Source organism: Rousettus aegyptiacus, unplaced genomic scaffold, assembly GCF_014176215.1.
Source record: "Rousettus aegyptiacus isolate mRouAeg1 unplaced genomic scaffold, mRouAeg1.p scaffold_m13_p_7, whole genome shotgun sequence".
NCBI lineage: Eukaryota > Metazoa > Chordata > Mammalia > Chiroptera > Pteropodidae > Rousettus > Rousettus aegyptiacus.
Genome location: NW_023416310.1, coordinates 52,215,574 through 52,232,238, shown reverse-complemented (window position 1 = coordinate 52,232,238; position 16,665 = coordinate 52,215,574). Strand labels below are relative to the sequence as shown.

Genomic DNA, 16,665 nt, shown 5'->3' with positions numbered 1-16,665 from the left:
TCTTTCAGTTTCCCATCTTAAAGTGGTTTATCCATCCACCTGGTCTAACACAAACACTATTGCTGTGTGTCTCATGACAGCTACAGTGAATAGGAGATGATTCACCTTCCTTGTGCTATCCTTGCTCCTTTCAATTGAAATACAAGACTTGAAAGGTCATAACACATTATAGCAATTATATCTGCTTAGGAGTCTTCTGTCGTGAGAATTGATAGTGCAGCACCAGTGGTACTAAAAAATACAATGTCCCCTAACTCACTTTATTAAGCTCGTTGATATAAAAAATCATAAGTAAAAAAAGGAAACAATAACCCAGGTTTTCTTTGCTCATCTATGGAATTTTTTTAGGCTTATGGGCCAAAAAAATCCCCCAAGTGATAGTCTTTTGTAAATACAAATATAAAATGCACCAAAGCATTTAGAAATCGCAAATGGGGCTCTATTAAATCTGTACATTTCAAAGTAGTAGTCCTTTCCATTTAGTTCATAATATTTACATTCACAACAAAGATTTCATTGAACGCTCCTGGTCACTGGCCAAATTATCATTATCGTTTTACAGATAAAGAAACTAAAGCGTAAGCACGTTAAGTCACTTTGCTAAGGTTAATGGAATTCAACCAAGATTTGTTCAAATCTGTGTTTTTCCCAACATGGAATGCAACTTGTCTAAGTTAAATGCTCTATTTTGCAGGTAGTGAGTCTCAGGGGGCACACAAGTTAAGGAAACACACAGCTTCAAGTAGCTTCACAGAAATATGTGGATAATAAATCCCTAATGGATTATTTAAGGTAACTAAAGCATTTGGGGACCATTCCTGATTTTTCAGTTTGTCAGAGAATACGAGTCCTTTCTAACATACATCTCTTGGCAGCACTCTCATGATAAAAATGGACAGATAATGAATCTAATCTAATATGGCAATTCTCTGTTTCATACAAATTCAAAAAACCTTCATCAGATAATTGAATACATGAGGGTATCAGCCATCTTCCTTCTAAGGTGACCTACATAAAACTCATCAGTATCTTTTTCCACCCTCACCTCCTTTCCTTTGCCTTATTGAGGCTTGTTTCCTTTTTCCTACACCCCATCCTTTTCTGTCTCCTCAAGCATCAATAACAGCCTCTACTTTGTATCCTCAATTTATACTCCTTTTCTGGCTTCTTCCAGTCAAGGGAGAGTCTTGTCCAACTAAAAATACAAAACAAAACAACAAAACAAAACAAAACAAAACAAAACAAAACACTCTCTATCCTACTCCTCTCTTGATGTCCTATACCTCCCGTCCCCTTCACAGCCTGGCTGCTTGAAAAGGCGGCCTATAATTCTTGCTCTATTTCCTCACTTCCTGCCCATTCTTTATCCTTCAACAATCTAGCTACTGCCCTCACCATTCCACTGAAAATAGCCTTGCGAAGTTACAAATGATTTCCTTGTTGCTTAATTCAATGGATGCCGTATGTGTTGCCAGCTTATGTACTAAAACTGGAAAGATGTGGAGAAGATTATCATGGTCTCTGGGCAAGAATGACAAGTAAATGCATGCAGAATCTCATATTTTTATAGCAGGAACTCATTTTGTTATATATAGATATATATCTACATATAGAGAATATATTTGCATATAGAAAAAAGCTGGAAAGATATATATCAAAATTTTAACAATAGTTATACTGAGTGGTGATTTAAGGCAATTCTTAATTTATACATAAATATATATGTGTTTTTCACCTTATGTATTTACATATGTGTGCACATGTATATACATATACATATATATTCAACTTATGTAATGCTCACATATTTTTTATCTAAATAAAAATAAATACATCACCTCAAAATATCCAGCAGTCCCTTTTCACTTATCTCATTTGACCTCTCAGTGGTATTTGACAACACTAATATTGTTCTATATTTTTGGCTTTAAAGATACCACTTTCTCCTGGTCTTTCTCTACCCTCTTGCCATCCTACTCTTAGTCATCGTGATGGTTTCTTTTTGCCCTCTTTGTTGGTACCCCAACTCCATCATTGTCCCTTGTCCCTCTCTGTACTACACATAATCTGGGTGGTCTCATTCATGTCAATGGCTTACATTATGCTGAAAACTCCCAAATATATTTCTCTAGCTCAGAGCTCTTGCTTTGATTGCAGTCTCCTACATGCAACCATTTACTAGGTTTCCAAACACCTCAAGACAACATGCTCGAAATTGATTTCATCATCTTTGATTCCGAACTGTCCAACTCTTGTATTGACAGGTTAATGAACAGACCACTGTCTATCAAGCCCTGTCAGAAATGTAGGTGTCATTTTTTTTTCCTTTCTCTTACCTTCAACACCAAAAAGCTCGTCAAGTTTGATAAATTCTATCTCCAATTTTTCACAAACACTACTTTTTTCCGCTATCAACACTGCCTTAATCAAGACTCTCATCGTTTCTTCCTTAGATTACTGAAACAGCCTTCTAACTAGTCATTTGCCTTCTCAACCCTCTTTATTCCCTCTTCTGTTCAGGAGCCTCAGTGGGTTTTCTAAAATATGAATTCCATTATATCACTCTCTGTTGAAAAGTCTCTGATGAGTCCTATTGCCTAAGGATAAAGCTGCAATTATACTTGCAATCTTCCAGTATAGACTTATTGCTCACCATTCACCCACCTTGCATCTGAAGTCTTTGTGAACTCTGGGTTTAGTGAACTGCTAGCTATTCTCTAAACATTTATTCTCCGAAGCCTATAAGCCTTTGCCCCTGTTACTCCATCTACAGGGAAGCTCCTTCCCTTTTTTCTATATTTGATTTACTCTCGGTTACCATTTGAGACTCAACTCAGGCATCATTTCTTAACTTGCTCAGACCCACCCTTGCTCTCAGAGCACACCGTAATTCCTCTACTGCGGTAGAAACCATACATTATTTTAATTGTTCATTCATTTGCCTCTTTCTCACTAGAATGCTGAGATCCTTGACGACAGGACTGGAAACTTAATATTTTTGAATAAAAACATAATTACATGATTGGCATAAATATAGGTGTGCATCAAAGGGTATTTGTGCAACCCCAATACTGACAGTTAAAGAGCTCAAAATTCAGGAAGAGCTCCAGGAAAAAATTCAGAACTTGAACTAGAGCCATTCCCACTGATATGTGTAAGGCCTTCTGCGCAGGCACTTTGCTGTAGGAATGCCATGATGTAATGCAGGGGACATAGCACATGAAGTGGGAAAAAGAGTTTCCGTGCATATCTTTACTTCCCGGCAACACAAATGATTCTCTTGGTAAACCACCCGTTTCATCTGAAATTGTAGGGCAGCACCTTTATGAGCCTTAAAAAGTCAGATGATCTGTACTCCCTTTAGTATTAAAGTAAATAATTATAATATTTCAGTGCAAATGCTTTTCAACAAATTACTTTCAGATTTTACAAGACAAAACAGATGATATACTAACTGTACCCGATTCTCTTGGCGCTTATTTAAGAGGTTCCTGAAGGACTACCAAGTAATCCTTGTTAACCAGATTTAAATACTGTCCATCACACATTAGCATTACTGACTTCACAAAAGAGGGCACGGCTCCATACTGGCTCTTTAATACTGAAAAGTTTTTAGTAGTGGACTCAATGCGTAGAACCTTGGTCCACACTTCTCCCTCTCCTCTGACCAAAGGCAGGTGTGCATGAAATTCTCCCTTTGACTACATGAGAAACAGAGGAAAACAAATGGCCTCAAATAACACTGAAGGGAAAATTATATTTAAAGTGTAACATAATTAATAAGGAAAATACGGCACTGCACAGACATCTTCCTCCACTAACCCCTCAAAGCCTGCTGTTCTTCCTCTTAAACATAACTTAAACAGGCTAAATATGCCCACTTCCTATCAATTCATTCAAATATTGTGTTTCCACAGGTTTGGGTTAGAACTAGCTCCTTCTCCAACCCAAGAAAGAGAACCATAATTATTCTATGGCAATTATCATAATTGGAATTTATGCAACTAATTTATGCAACTATTGCAACTGTTTCATAATCAAGAAATATATACCCTTAACTATAGTCAGCTAAAACATGAAAATTAAAAAAGAGGTTTAAATATATGTGAATTACACTTATAAAAACAATTTAAGGGATATAAAACAAATATATCCTAAATAGAATATACCATATGTTCTAGAAATCATAATTTACCTAAAATTATTTCTACCAAGGGACTGCATAACAACTAGAAAAACCAACTGAGACATTGCTTCAGGTAAGACCAGGAGGAAGAAGGAGTAAATGAACCATTTTAGAAAATAACCAACCAGCACTTCAACTGTTAAGATTTGAGCCAATTTTTTTTCTACTTTACAGAGAATACAAGACAATAAGAGGAAGGCATTCAGATGCTCTGAATTTCATATGTCCCAAGTAATTTCCATTTACTAAAGCCTTTCATGTTTTTTGAGAGTTAAGATTTCTTGTATATTTATAGAACAAAACTGCCTAAAGCTCACCTAAATTTCCAAGAAAAAAATTCCAACTCATGGTTGCACTGCACGCACAAAAATTTTTGCTATGTAACAACCCCCGGTTAAACTGCAAACATTGGTAAGGACCTGCTGCCTGGGAGCCATGAAGTGTGACTCCACAACACAGAGCAGTGGGAAAGTCATTTCAGCTTAGTGCCCAAGTATGAACGGTCCTACCCACACAAAAGAAATGTAACATGCCCCTCTCGTGGGTCTACAGGAAACTAATCCTAGCAAGCATATACCTGGCAGAGAGAATACACATGGGACTACATACCTAAGTAGACAAGAGTTATTTGGTTGAGCAGGCAGACAAAAGCAAAACTGGGAGATAACACATAAAGCAGACACCATTATGAGCATGGCATATGGAGCAAAGGAAAAAACCACCCAAATGACTGTGCTTAGAGGGAATGCTAGGAATACACACCAAAGAAACTCAGGGCCCTGATAAACTGCAAAACAAAACAAAACAAAACAAAAACTGCCATGGTATACACAAAACAGGATACCACGCCTTAGGGAAAAAAGAACACAGCCAGGTCCCAGCCTGCACAATGATTTTAACCAGTTTTCAGAAAGGAAGAGTGGAACTTGTTATCCAAATATACAATAGATTACTCACACTTTATCTTTTCATGTGTGCAGTAAAATTTACATAATTCTCAGTTTACAGACAAACTCATCCATTTCCAAAAAGAAAAAAAAAAACAATTGGTTGTAGAAATGAGTTGAAACCCCACCCACACAGCACTGCTTAATATATGTACCTATAATCAGTGGCTCCTATGTCACCATCATAATCAAGGTTCGAATGCCTAAAGCAGCCAAAGTTAGGTAAGTGACACCACTTTTAACCTAGACTTTGAATTACACAGAATGATTCATAAAAATTGGAGAAGTACAAACTATAGGCAAAAATAAAAGTTAGCTCATATTCTACACTAAATACAGCTTGGCATATTTCATCATGCCAGACTATTTGCTATTAAGAGTTTTTCTTTAAAATTGGGACGAGCATGTACGATTTTTTAAAAAACCTGTTTTGCTTGTTGTTTCTTTTACATTATAGATCAGTTTTCAATATTAACACATTTCTATGTGTAAATACTACATGGTAAGCTGTTTTATTTCCTTTCCTGCTCAGTTCTTTGTGGCTAGACATATACAGTGTCTCCTCATTGCTGTAAATATGCCTAAAAGTTAGTTCATAGAGGTGACTGAGTTATGACTTGGAGAGATCAATGCCATTGAAGGAATTTTTATTACTCACAGAATGAGAAGGCATGAGGTGCACTGCAGGGCCACGTGGGGAAGCACCAGAGTCAGTCAGGAGGCAGTAAGGAGATGAGGAGAGAGCATGGCCCAGAGCCTTTATTGTGGTTTCCAGAGGCAGAAACAGGTGAGGCAAGATAGGTAAACCTGGGTAACTTTAGGACTGGACACTTGGAATAGTTTCAGTGGGCTGAAATATATGGGTGGTCCCTAGTTTTCTGATACCTGGCCCACAGATGATTAATGGCAGGAAAAATACTGGCTTGGTGCATGACAGTTCAATGAAGGAGGTGGTGGCATTAGCTAGTCCTAGGAGAGAAAGGCAGTTTCTCCAGGACTAACAAGGCACTAAGATGTCAAAACATCATAAAATACAATTTAAAAAAAAAACAAATTAAACACCTATACAAACAGATACCCAGTGAGCTTGTCCTCCCTCTATCATCTGTTAAGACACTGGGGTTCAATTCATCCAAACAATTGACACTGTCAGCAGCTAGCTCCAGTTTTTTACCCCAACCTCTGGTATTATTCTTGATGATCAACTCAAAGCTAGGTCTTTCTAATGTTAAAAAAAATATTATCAAAATGTGCCCGAGATCAAAACATCTGAAAGTGTATCAGTACAAGTTTAGAAAACAAGCACTCTTCTGCATACAGTTGTATTTATGGTTGAGTAGGTACTGTAGCTTCTGAATTAAAAACTTTAATTTTCATATATTTTACCTCTGAAATTCAATTTCCAGTAATTCATTTCACTGATAAAATTCATAAAACATGATTCTCATGATTCTTGTTATGTTTATGTTCTCATAATATCTGAGCAATTCCAGAGGACAGTGTGGCTGGAGAAGGGAGGAAAAGTGAAGTGGAAGATGGAATCTGAGTACAGGGAAGGGGGCAGGGCACAGGAGGACTCCAGAACAAGGACAGGAATCCGGACTTTATTCTCAGTGCAAGAGAAAATAAAATATGAGGTTTTCAACAGGAGAGTGATCAGTTTACATCAATTTTTGTTATATCCTTCACTATGCACATGACTATTCTAAAGACAGAGTTGTTAGGTTTCTGCAAAATATGCCTGAAGGGACACAGTCATGAAGAGTAAGAAGAAGATGAAGCTGCTGACTATCGCAAGAGAGTATAAAAACTCATTTAAAAAAAAATCTAAAAGAATAGAAATAATATTGTGAAATCAAACAAAATAAAATTAATTTGAAAAGTCAGTGAAGGTCAAAAAAGTAAGTCAGAGGTTATCTAAAAGCTATAGGAAAACAGTTCCACTGGGGAAAATACCTTAAGAACAAATTAAGTGACAGTCATGGCTGAAATGAGAAATCAGCAGGAATATCCCGAATTGCTTCTACAAAACAAAAAATAATTCCATCTGGACCACACTCAAGATAAATGTTATTAATTCTTTCAAAGCATACTTAGATTTTCAATAAAATCTTTATAAAGAAAAAAATTCAGTTATTCCACCATTGACAATTTCACCAACTTCAGAAAACTTCACCAATTTTAGATTGTTAATTTTTCTTACATGTGTTTTCGAAATAGGAAAAACCTAGATGAAAATATCAACTAACTTCCACAAGGACCTTCTCAAAAATTACTTACAATCACAAATATTCTATTTTGAATAAGTCTATACTATGAAAGTATACACTCAATCTATTGAGCAAATAATTCATTATTATATATTATAATGTCTTTATGATTTGGCACAGTATCAAGGCTATTCAAGAAACAGTATGTTTCCCTCATTAAGTAGAATGTCTACATTGAAAAGCATGTCTTTAATACATCAATTGTCAAAAACCTTGAACAAGAAATGTTAACACCTTGCAATGTGTACTTAAACACTAAATAAACTAACTATAGACTCTAAAAATAAATCATCAATTGAAAATGTTTGGACCAGGAGTTACTTATGTGAAAAATTTCTAAGTCATTTGAAGTGCAAACGATTAACTGTCAAAACACACTATGGTGGAATTCCTTTATACTGCCAATAATACAAAGTAAGATTTAATAGACAAGTGCCATGATATTAGAAGAGAGGGTGACCACATTTTTATAATGACAGAATTTAACCTGTGATATAACTGTAGTTAATAACTTGCAAATCCTAGGACACATGCTCATTTACACATACAGGGTTGTGAAAAACTTCCCTTTGCACACCTCTCTCCTGTCTAACAGACAAACACCCACTAGTCATTCATGCCTCAACAAAAGCATGTTTTCTTCTACCTCCTATATCTTGGTTCATACACCACTGCAGGCAAAGATATGAGCATGCAGCACAACAACTTACTGTTTGTTTACTTTAATTATGTGTTTATATGTTCTTTCCTCAAACAGGCAGTCTCCTTCATCTTCACGTTCCCAGAACCAAGCATACTTCCTGTTATACACAAGACTTAATGTTTCAATTAAATCAATAATTCAGCGCATACATGTATTCATAAACCGGAAAACTTAATTTCTATTTATTCTGCATTTATATATGCTTACAAATTAGAAAATGATGCGAGTTAAAACATCTATGGGAAAATGAGAGCATTTCCTACTACAGCAAATAAAGGACAATCTTCATGCTCTGGACATTTACATGTTAAGATACTTAAAAGAGAAAAAGAAAAGTAGAAAACTACATTCCTCTTACATTATTAGCTGTATAATAATATTGGGGAAATACTGACAACCTTAGCGTTTTAAGCAAAGGTGTAATGTTTGTGTAATTTTAGTTTTGAGTGTATCAATTTTATTATGATTTTATTTTTAGAGCAGTTTTAGGTGTACAACAACATTTAGAAGGAGGTACAGAGGTTTCTTATCTACCTTTTGTCCCCATATACACATAGCCTCCCCCATTATCTACATTGTTCGCCAGAATATTTTTTTTAACCAAGAATAAAAACTATGTTGACTCATCACAATAACTCAAAGTCCATAGTTCACCTTAAGGTTCACTATTGGTGTTGTATATTCTATTGGTTTAGACAAACATATAATGACATACATCCACCATTATAATAACATATAGAGTATTTTTAATTCCCTAAAAACCCTGTGCTCTGCCTATTCGTCTCTTCCCTACCTACCTTTCCTCCACCTGGCAACCACTGATCTTTTTACTGTCTCAACGGATTTGCCTTTTCCACAATGTCATATAGTTGGAATCATACAATATATAGCCTTTTCATATAGGCTTCTTTCACTTAACAACACTTAAGGTTCTTCCACATCTTTTCATGGCTTGATAGCTCATTTCTTTTAGCACTGAATAATATTCCATTGTCTGGATATATCCAGTTTATTAAGTCATTCAAACACCAAAGGACACCTTGGTTACTTCCACGATTTAGCAATTAGGAATAAAGCTGCTGGCAAGTCTTTGAACTGAAATGCAGTTCTTTCTATGGCTATTGAAGTAATGTAGCAGCACAACTATGTACAATCTATTTTCTGTCAGTTCTCCAGATCCTTCTGGGGTGGTGGAATGTCTATGGCTTTCTGACTAGTGTGGCAAAACAGAAAAGCTCTAATTCATTCAAATTTGAGTGGTTACTGGTTGCATGAGTTTTTGGTTCAAAACTCCAGGAGGTATATCAGTTTCAAACTTCAATCAAAACATATTTTTAAGTGGCATCCTCAACACAGAAATAAAAAAGATGGTATAAAACCAAAAGAAACATTAATATTTGAATGATTCAACTTACACACTTTCCTTTATTTCCCAGGCACAGTGATGAAATGACACTAGAGTTAGAATCACAGTAAATATTTTAGTCAAATGCTGTATGATCTCTTGCCTCGAAAATAAATAAATAAATAAATAAATAAATAAATAAATAAATAAATAATGAATAAATGAATTAATAAAGCGAGCAAGCTGCTATAAACATTCTTGTGCAAGTTTTTATGTAGATACAAGTTTTCAGCTCCTTTGGTTAAATACCAAGGAATAAGATCCCTGAATCGTAAGGTGAGAATATATTTAGTTTTATTAAAAAAATAGATATATAAATTTAAAAAACCTGCCAACTGCTTTCCAAAGTGGCTACACTATTTTGCTTCTCACCCACAACAAATCAGAGTTCCTACTGCTCCCACAAACTCAGTAGCATTAGATGCTCTCAGTGTTTCAGATTTTGCCATTATAATAGGTATATACTGCTACCACATTTTTTAGTTTGTAACTTTCTGGTGACATATAGTGTGGAATATCTTTTCATATGTCCATTTGTCATCTGTAAGTCTTCTTAGGTGAGGTATCTGTTAAGGTCTTCAGTCCATTTTTTAATTGGATTTTTCATTTTCTTATTGTTGAGTTTTAGAGGTTCTTTGTACATTTTGGATAATGGTTCTTCAACAGATGCATCTTCAGCAAATATTTTCTTCAATTCTGTGGCTTATTTTCTAATTTTCTTGATAAATTTCAGAACAGAAATTTGTAATTCTAATGAAGCTCAGGTTATTTCTTTCTCTCATGGATGGTACCTTTCGTATCACATCTAAAAATGTATCACTATACCCAACATCATCTAGGTTTACTCATGTTATCTTCTAGCAGTTTTATAGCTTGTTTTATATTTAAGTCTATAATTCACTTTGTTATTTTTATAAAAAGTATAAAATCTGTATCTAGATTTGTTTTTTGAGTGTGGATGTCCAGATGTCCCAGCATAATTTGTTGAAGAGCCTAACTTTGCTCCACTGTATTGCTTCTGCTCCTTTGCCAAATATCAGTTGACTATAGTTATATGGGTTTATTTCTGGGTTCCCTATTCTGTTCCATTAACCTACTTGTCTAGTCTTTCACCAATCTCACATTGTCTTGGTTAATGTAGCTTTATAATAAGTCTTAAAGTTTTGTAGTGTCACTCCTCCAACTTTTCTGCTCCTTCAATATTGTTAGCTATTCTGGGCCCTTTGCCTCGCCATACAAACTGTAGAATTGGTTGGTTGAAGGCCTTAAAATAGCTTGCTGAGATTTTTACTGGAATTGCATTGACTTATAGATTAAGTGGGGAACAAGTGACATCTTAACAATATTGACTCTTCTTATCCATTAATTTAGCATATTTCTCCATTTATTTAGTTCTTTGATTTTGTTCATCACATTTCTACCCTAGTTCTCAGTATTTCTTTTTGTCTGCTTACTTTGGATTTAATTTGGCCTTCTAGTTTCCTACAGTGGAAACCTAAATAATTGATCATAGATCAATTTTTTTTCTAACATACACACTCAATGTTACAAATCCCTCTAAGCACTGGTTTTCCTCCATCCCACAGCTTTTTATAAGTCGTGTTGTATTTTCATTTAGTTGAAAATATTTTTAAATTTCTCTTGTGATTTCTTCTTTGACCCATACATCATTTAGAAGTGTGTTGTTTAATCTTCACATATTTGGGGGATTTTTCCAATTATCTCCTATTATTGATTTCTTCTTTAATTCCATTGTGGTCTGAGAGTAGATATTGTATGATTTCTCTCGTTTTAAATTTGTTAAAGCGTGTTTTATGGAACAGAATGTGGTCTATCTTGCTGAATGTTCCACGTAAGCTGAGAAAAAATTGTATTCTATTATTGGATAAAGTAGTCTATAGATGTCAATTATATCCAGTTAATTGATAGTTGTTAAATTCAACTAAGTTCTCACTTATTTTCTGCCTGCTGGATCTGTCCCTTTCTGAAAGAGGGGAGATGACATCTCCAACTATGTTAGATTAATCTATTTCTCTTTCTAGTTCTATCAGTTTTTGCCTTACACAGTTTGATGCTGTTATTAGGAAAATGTATGTTAAGAATTGGTGTCTTCTTGGAGAACAGACCCCTTTATCATTCTATAAAACCTTTCTTTAACCCTGATAACTTTCCTTATTTCGAAGTCTGCTCAATCTGAAATTATTATAGCTACTCCTGCTGTCTTTTGATTAGTGCTAGCATGGTTTATTTTTATCCATCTACTTGTTTTTAATCTATATGTGTCTTTATAATTAAAGTTGGTGTCTTGTGGACAACACAGAGTTGGATAGTGCTTTTTGATCCACTCTGACAATCTTTATCTTTTAAATGGTACATTTAGACAGACATCAAAAGTGATTATTGATATGAATTAATATCTACCATATTCATTATTGTTTTCTATTTGTTTTCTTTATTCTTTGTCCCCATTGTTGTTGGGTTCTACTCTTTTTCTGTCTTTTGTGGTTTTAACTGAAAATTTTATATAATTCTGGTTTACCTCCTTTCTTTGCATATCAGTTTTATATTTGACCTTGTGGGGGTTAGAGGTGCTGACCCCACCCTCTCTCACTCAGTTGAAAAACCTACATGTAAGTACTAGTCGGCCTTCCACGTATACAGATTCCTAGTCATAGACTGAAAATACAATTGACCTTTGAACTACACAGGTTTGAACTGTGCAGATCCACTTATATGTGGATCAACTATATTATTATTTTTTTACTAATTCATTTTTACTTTTTTTGTGGTTTCCCTGGAATTTGCAATTACAATTTTTTGCTATTTTTAAAACTGAAAATCAATTCCTGTTTTTTGTAAGTGGTGAAAATGCATAAAAATGTATAAAGAAAAAGTGAATAATTTTAGCCTACGCTCATTCTATCATTGTCTCATTTAGAAAACATACAGAAACTATCCCAATCACACTATTCCATTGTCTTTCCCAGCACAAACATAAACCATGTGTATTTATTGAGATAATTTTGGTTTTGCATATTTATAAAAATGAGATCACACTGTATAGAGTAAGTACTCTGCAATTTAATGATATATAATGGGTACCTTTTTGGGTCAATAGATAAAGACCTAGATAGTTTTTTTTATAACTATGTGGTAGACAGACTCCTGTCGTCTGGTGTTCACACATTATGTAATCACTATATTTGCATGTGGGCAGTATGTGACTTGCTTCTAGGCATCGGAATACAATCAAGATAATAGGTGTATGTGATTATGATTATGGACATGTGATTATGTATATAAGATTGTAAATAAAGGTCTTGCTATGACCAACACTCCGTTTTGTTGGCTTTGAAGAAGCAAGCTGCCATGTCGTGAGCAGCCCTAGAGAGAGGGCCATGCTGCAAGGAGCTGAGTGCAACCTTTAATTGACAGCCCGAGGCCCTCCATCTGGCAGCATTCAAGGATTATTATGCTACTGACAAACACAGGAGCCTGGAATTAAATCTTTCCCCACCTAAAGAGAAAAAGCTTCAGGTGACACTTAGGAGCCTTGTGAGACCCTGAGGCAGAGGATCCAACTAAGCCATGACTGGACTCCTGATGCACAGAAACCATCAGATAATAAATGTTTATGGTTTTGAAACACCATGTTTATAGCAATGTTATTACACATCAATAGAAAACCAATATGCTACATAATATTCTATAGTTTGGCTGTGTCACAGTGTATCTAAACATTCTGCTGATAGAAGTTCTGGTTTCCAGGTTTTACTACCACAAACGATGCTATAATAAGCATCGCTGAAGATCTTTCTTATTCTTATGGGATACACTCCCAGAAAAAAGGTTGTACATCAAAAATATGTGAAAATAAAGATAATCTTGATTTAAAAATACATTCATTATTCCTGTTACCATTACTGGTGTATTCCTCTATCCTCCTGTGCACTGACTTCTTCCAAAATCCCCCAATAGGTCTTTTGTTCCAATCAACACCATACAATGTTTTCTCCAGGCTACAGCTAGAGTGAGCTTTATAAAATTCAAATATGATTATCTCATTTTGCTTCTTAAAAGATTTTTTTAAATTAATTTATTTTTATGGTGACATTGATTAACAAAATCCAATAAGTTTCAGCTGTACATTTTAACAGTAAGCCACATATATATTTACATTGTTAGATTTCTTTCTGTCACCACATATGTGAGCCCCTTTACCCTATCTACTTCCCCCTCCCCCCTCCCCCTACCCTCTGGTGACCACTAGTCTATAGTCTATGTCTATAGACTGAGGGTAGGGAGAGGGGGGAGGGGGAAGTAGATGGGGTAAAACATTTTAATGACTTTTCAGTAATCTTAGGATAAACTCAAAACTCCTTACCATTGCTTGGATGCCTGTGATGACTAGCCCCTAATTTATACTATCAGCCAAATATCTCACTTATATCTTTAGTCAGATATCTTCACTGTAATTGTAAAGCCATTCTCAACTTCTTAAACTTACCATGTGCAAATTTTATCAGTCCTGTGCAAATGTAGTTCTTTTTCTCAAAAACATGGATTTTTCCCTTCCCCCATTTCATTCTCCACTCCCTGGTCTAACTTCTAATTAAGGCTGTCCATCAAATTTACATATCGCTTGTCCTGTAAAGCTTCACCTGAAGTCCCTGTTCTGGGACTGCTGCTTCCCCTATCTGGTTTCCTGTATTTAAGTACAAAGCATATCTTGTTATGACTGAAGATATGAGGGCCACCTCAGAAGGACCACTTGCTGTTTTGAAGCATCGATTGCTGAGATAAATCTTCTGGCAAACAGATATCAAAGAGGATGTAGCTCTCATAGGAAATCTGTTTTTCTCACCATTTAATCAAAACAGATGAAGAAGAGGAGCTGTCGAATGCCCCTCCTAACACACGTACCAATGGTTAGTCCCTAATTCTCACTAACTGGGCAGTAAGAATAAAGAGCTCATCAAAGAAGCCCAGAAATCTCCAAACCTGACAGAGAGCCAATGAGCATCACTGAAAGTTTCATAACTGGAGAATTTAGCTCATTAATTAACCATTTTAAAAGGGCAAATACTTACACTGAGCTAACCATTATTCTTAATTTATCTATATCACAACACCAAGGAAGTATCTAGAGAGTTTGAGATTGCTGTCACGTTGGGACTGAAGGCAAGGTATTAGCATTGCCGCTATCATCATCAGCCTGGCCCTGATGCCAGTGATTTTTCATTCAGGTTCAGGAGCAAGAAAGCCTTATGTTTCCAGGTCTTGGACTCTATGTTTCTCCAGGATCTTCTGCAGCATTTAAATATGCCCAAGAAACCAGCACTCTCCATCATGGTAAATTTCAGGACTCTTTGACACCAACCCACAGTAAGACATACGCTTTCCATCTCCACCCAGGCCACACAAACACATATCTGTATATTTGAAATAAAAGTTTTCCAGTACCTATTTTTTACATTCTCCTTTCTATTTTGTTCTATTTTTTTTAATGATCGGGTATCAATATATTGATTTCATAGTCTACCAATATAGATCTACCCCCTCAGTTAGAAAAACACTGATATGGTTTTCAAAAGAGGTGTAAGTATCTTATTTACAACTATTAAGAGCCATAATTTTCCAGTTCTCAATTACGGAATTATCATATCATAACTCATTACTCATTCATCAAAATACTTATTAATTGAGCCTCTATTATATGATCCAAAGAATCCTTTGTTGATCGGCCTCTCTCCATGAATTTTATTTTATAATTCCACCAATGATTAAATACTAGCAATGCTGATTTTATCTAAAATTCTTTCCTACCTTTTACTATTCTATTCTAAAAAACAGCAAATAGTCTCCCCAAACATACCAGCTTTCAGACTCTTGCAAACCCTTCTAGAGTTGGTTCATATTTCTCCTTTTGAGTGCCTTCCCTGACACATCCATCTAGAATGAACTGAGAATTCCTACTATACCTTCAGTGCAGCTAGCACATGTTGCTATAAGAGCAGTAATTATGGTCCACTGTAATTGCTTGTGAAACCCAGCTCCTGAAGCAAGAAAAGGTTCGATATCACTAATCCCATGCGCATACACATATCCACACAGTAATGCTCCACGATACACCACATGCCTCACCATAAGTGTAGTTAATTATAGTTTATTTCTATCTCCCCTTCTAGAGTATAAGCTCTTTGAGTACAGAAACTGTGTTCCTGTACAGGAATTATTCTCCCAGGATCTGGTGCAGAAGCCAAGGCACAATATAGTCTTTCAATCAATATTGATAGAATGAATTCATTAAAGCTCACCACCTGAAACATCCTGGTGACATAGCATCTACAGGCTTGTCCTGAACCAGCAGCATCTACTTGACTGAAATCCTCCCCACATTACCTTTCCTAAAATATCTTCTAAATCGTGGTGTGTTCCCTGAGCTTGTCTTCTTTTCACGTTTTCCAAACCCTTCTCCTGGCTTATTTCATCAACTTCTCTCACCTGGTAAACATTCTTCAATTTTAATTACACGCTTATTGTGGTTAATCACAATAGAAGTAATTTTAAAAGGTGAGATATTTGCTAACTGTAAAAGAAAAACTCCTGATGAAACTCAAATATCTTTCCTTGCTTATTATCCAAATTTACAGCTGTTTGCATAGCTCTACTTAATGAATGTAGCTATTTTCATCTCCAGCTGAATCACCAATCTCTTTCTTGTTTCTGTTTAAAACTGTCTATCCTCCCCCAGAAATCAGGGAATAATCTTTTTCTTTTTATAAACTAGACTTGTTTAGAGCTTCCCTCACATTTGCTATGGGAAAAAATTAAAACATCCTTTGGGAGTTCCCCTGAAAAGTAGAAAGAAAGGAAAAGAGGAATGAATGGGGTTGGGGGAGATGACAGAGAGACAGAGGTAGAAGTAGAGAGTCAGAGACAGAGAGAGACAGAGAGACAGAGAAACAGCGAGAGAGAGAGACAGAGAGAGAAAGAGAGAGAGAGACAGAGACAGAGAGACAGAGAGACAGAGAGAGAACGACAGGGAGAGAAAGAATAATCTTCCATATGGCTCAAGATTTCCTTCATAGCTAATGAAAGTCAGATTATGGAGATACAACCAAGAATGTGCCTGAGACAACGGACTGTATAAT

The 16,665-nt window shown here is 35.6% G+C and overlaps 1 protein-coding gene and 1 non-coding gene across 7 annotated transcripts in view; one reads left to right on the top strand and one right to left on the bottom strand.

The window, feature by feature from the left end:
* Positions 1-16,665, bottom strand: part of CTNNA2 (catenin alpha 2) — a 967,153-nt gene that overhangs the window by 860,031 nt on the left and 90,457 nt on the right. The window lies entirely within an intron of this gene.
* On the top strand, positions 1,464-1,566 carry LOC118605854. Its single transcript, XR_004952259.1, has one exon. It is a non-coding gene; the product is annotated as a U6 spliceosomal RNA (small nuclear RNA).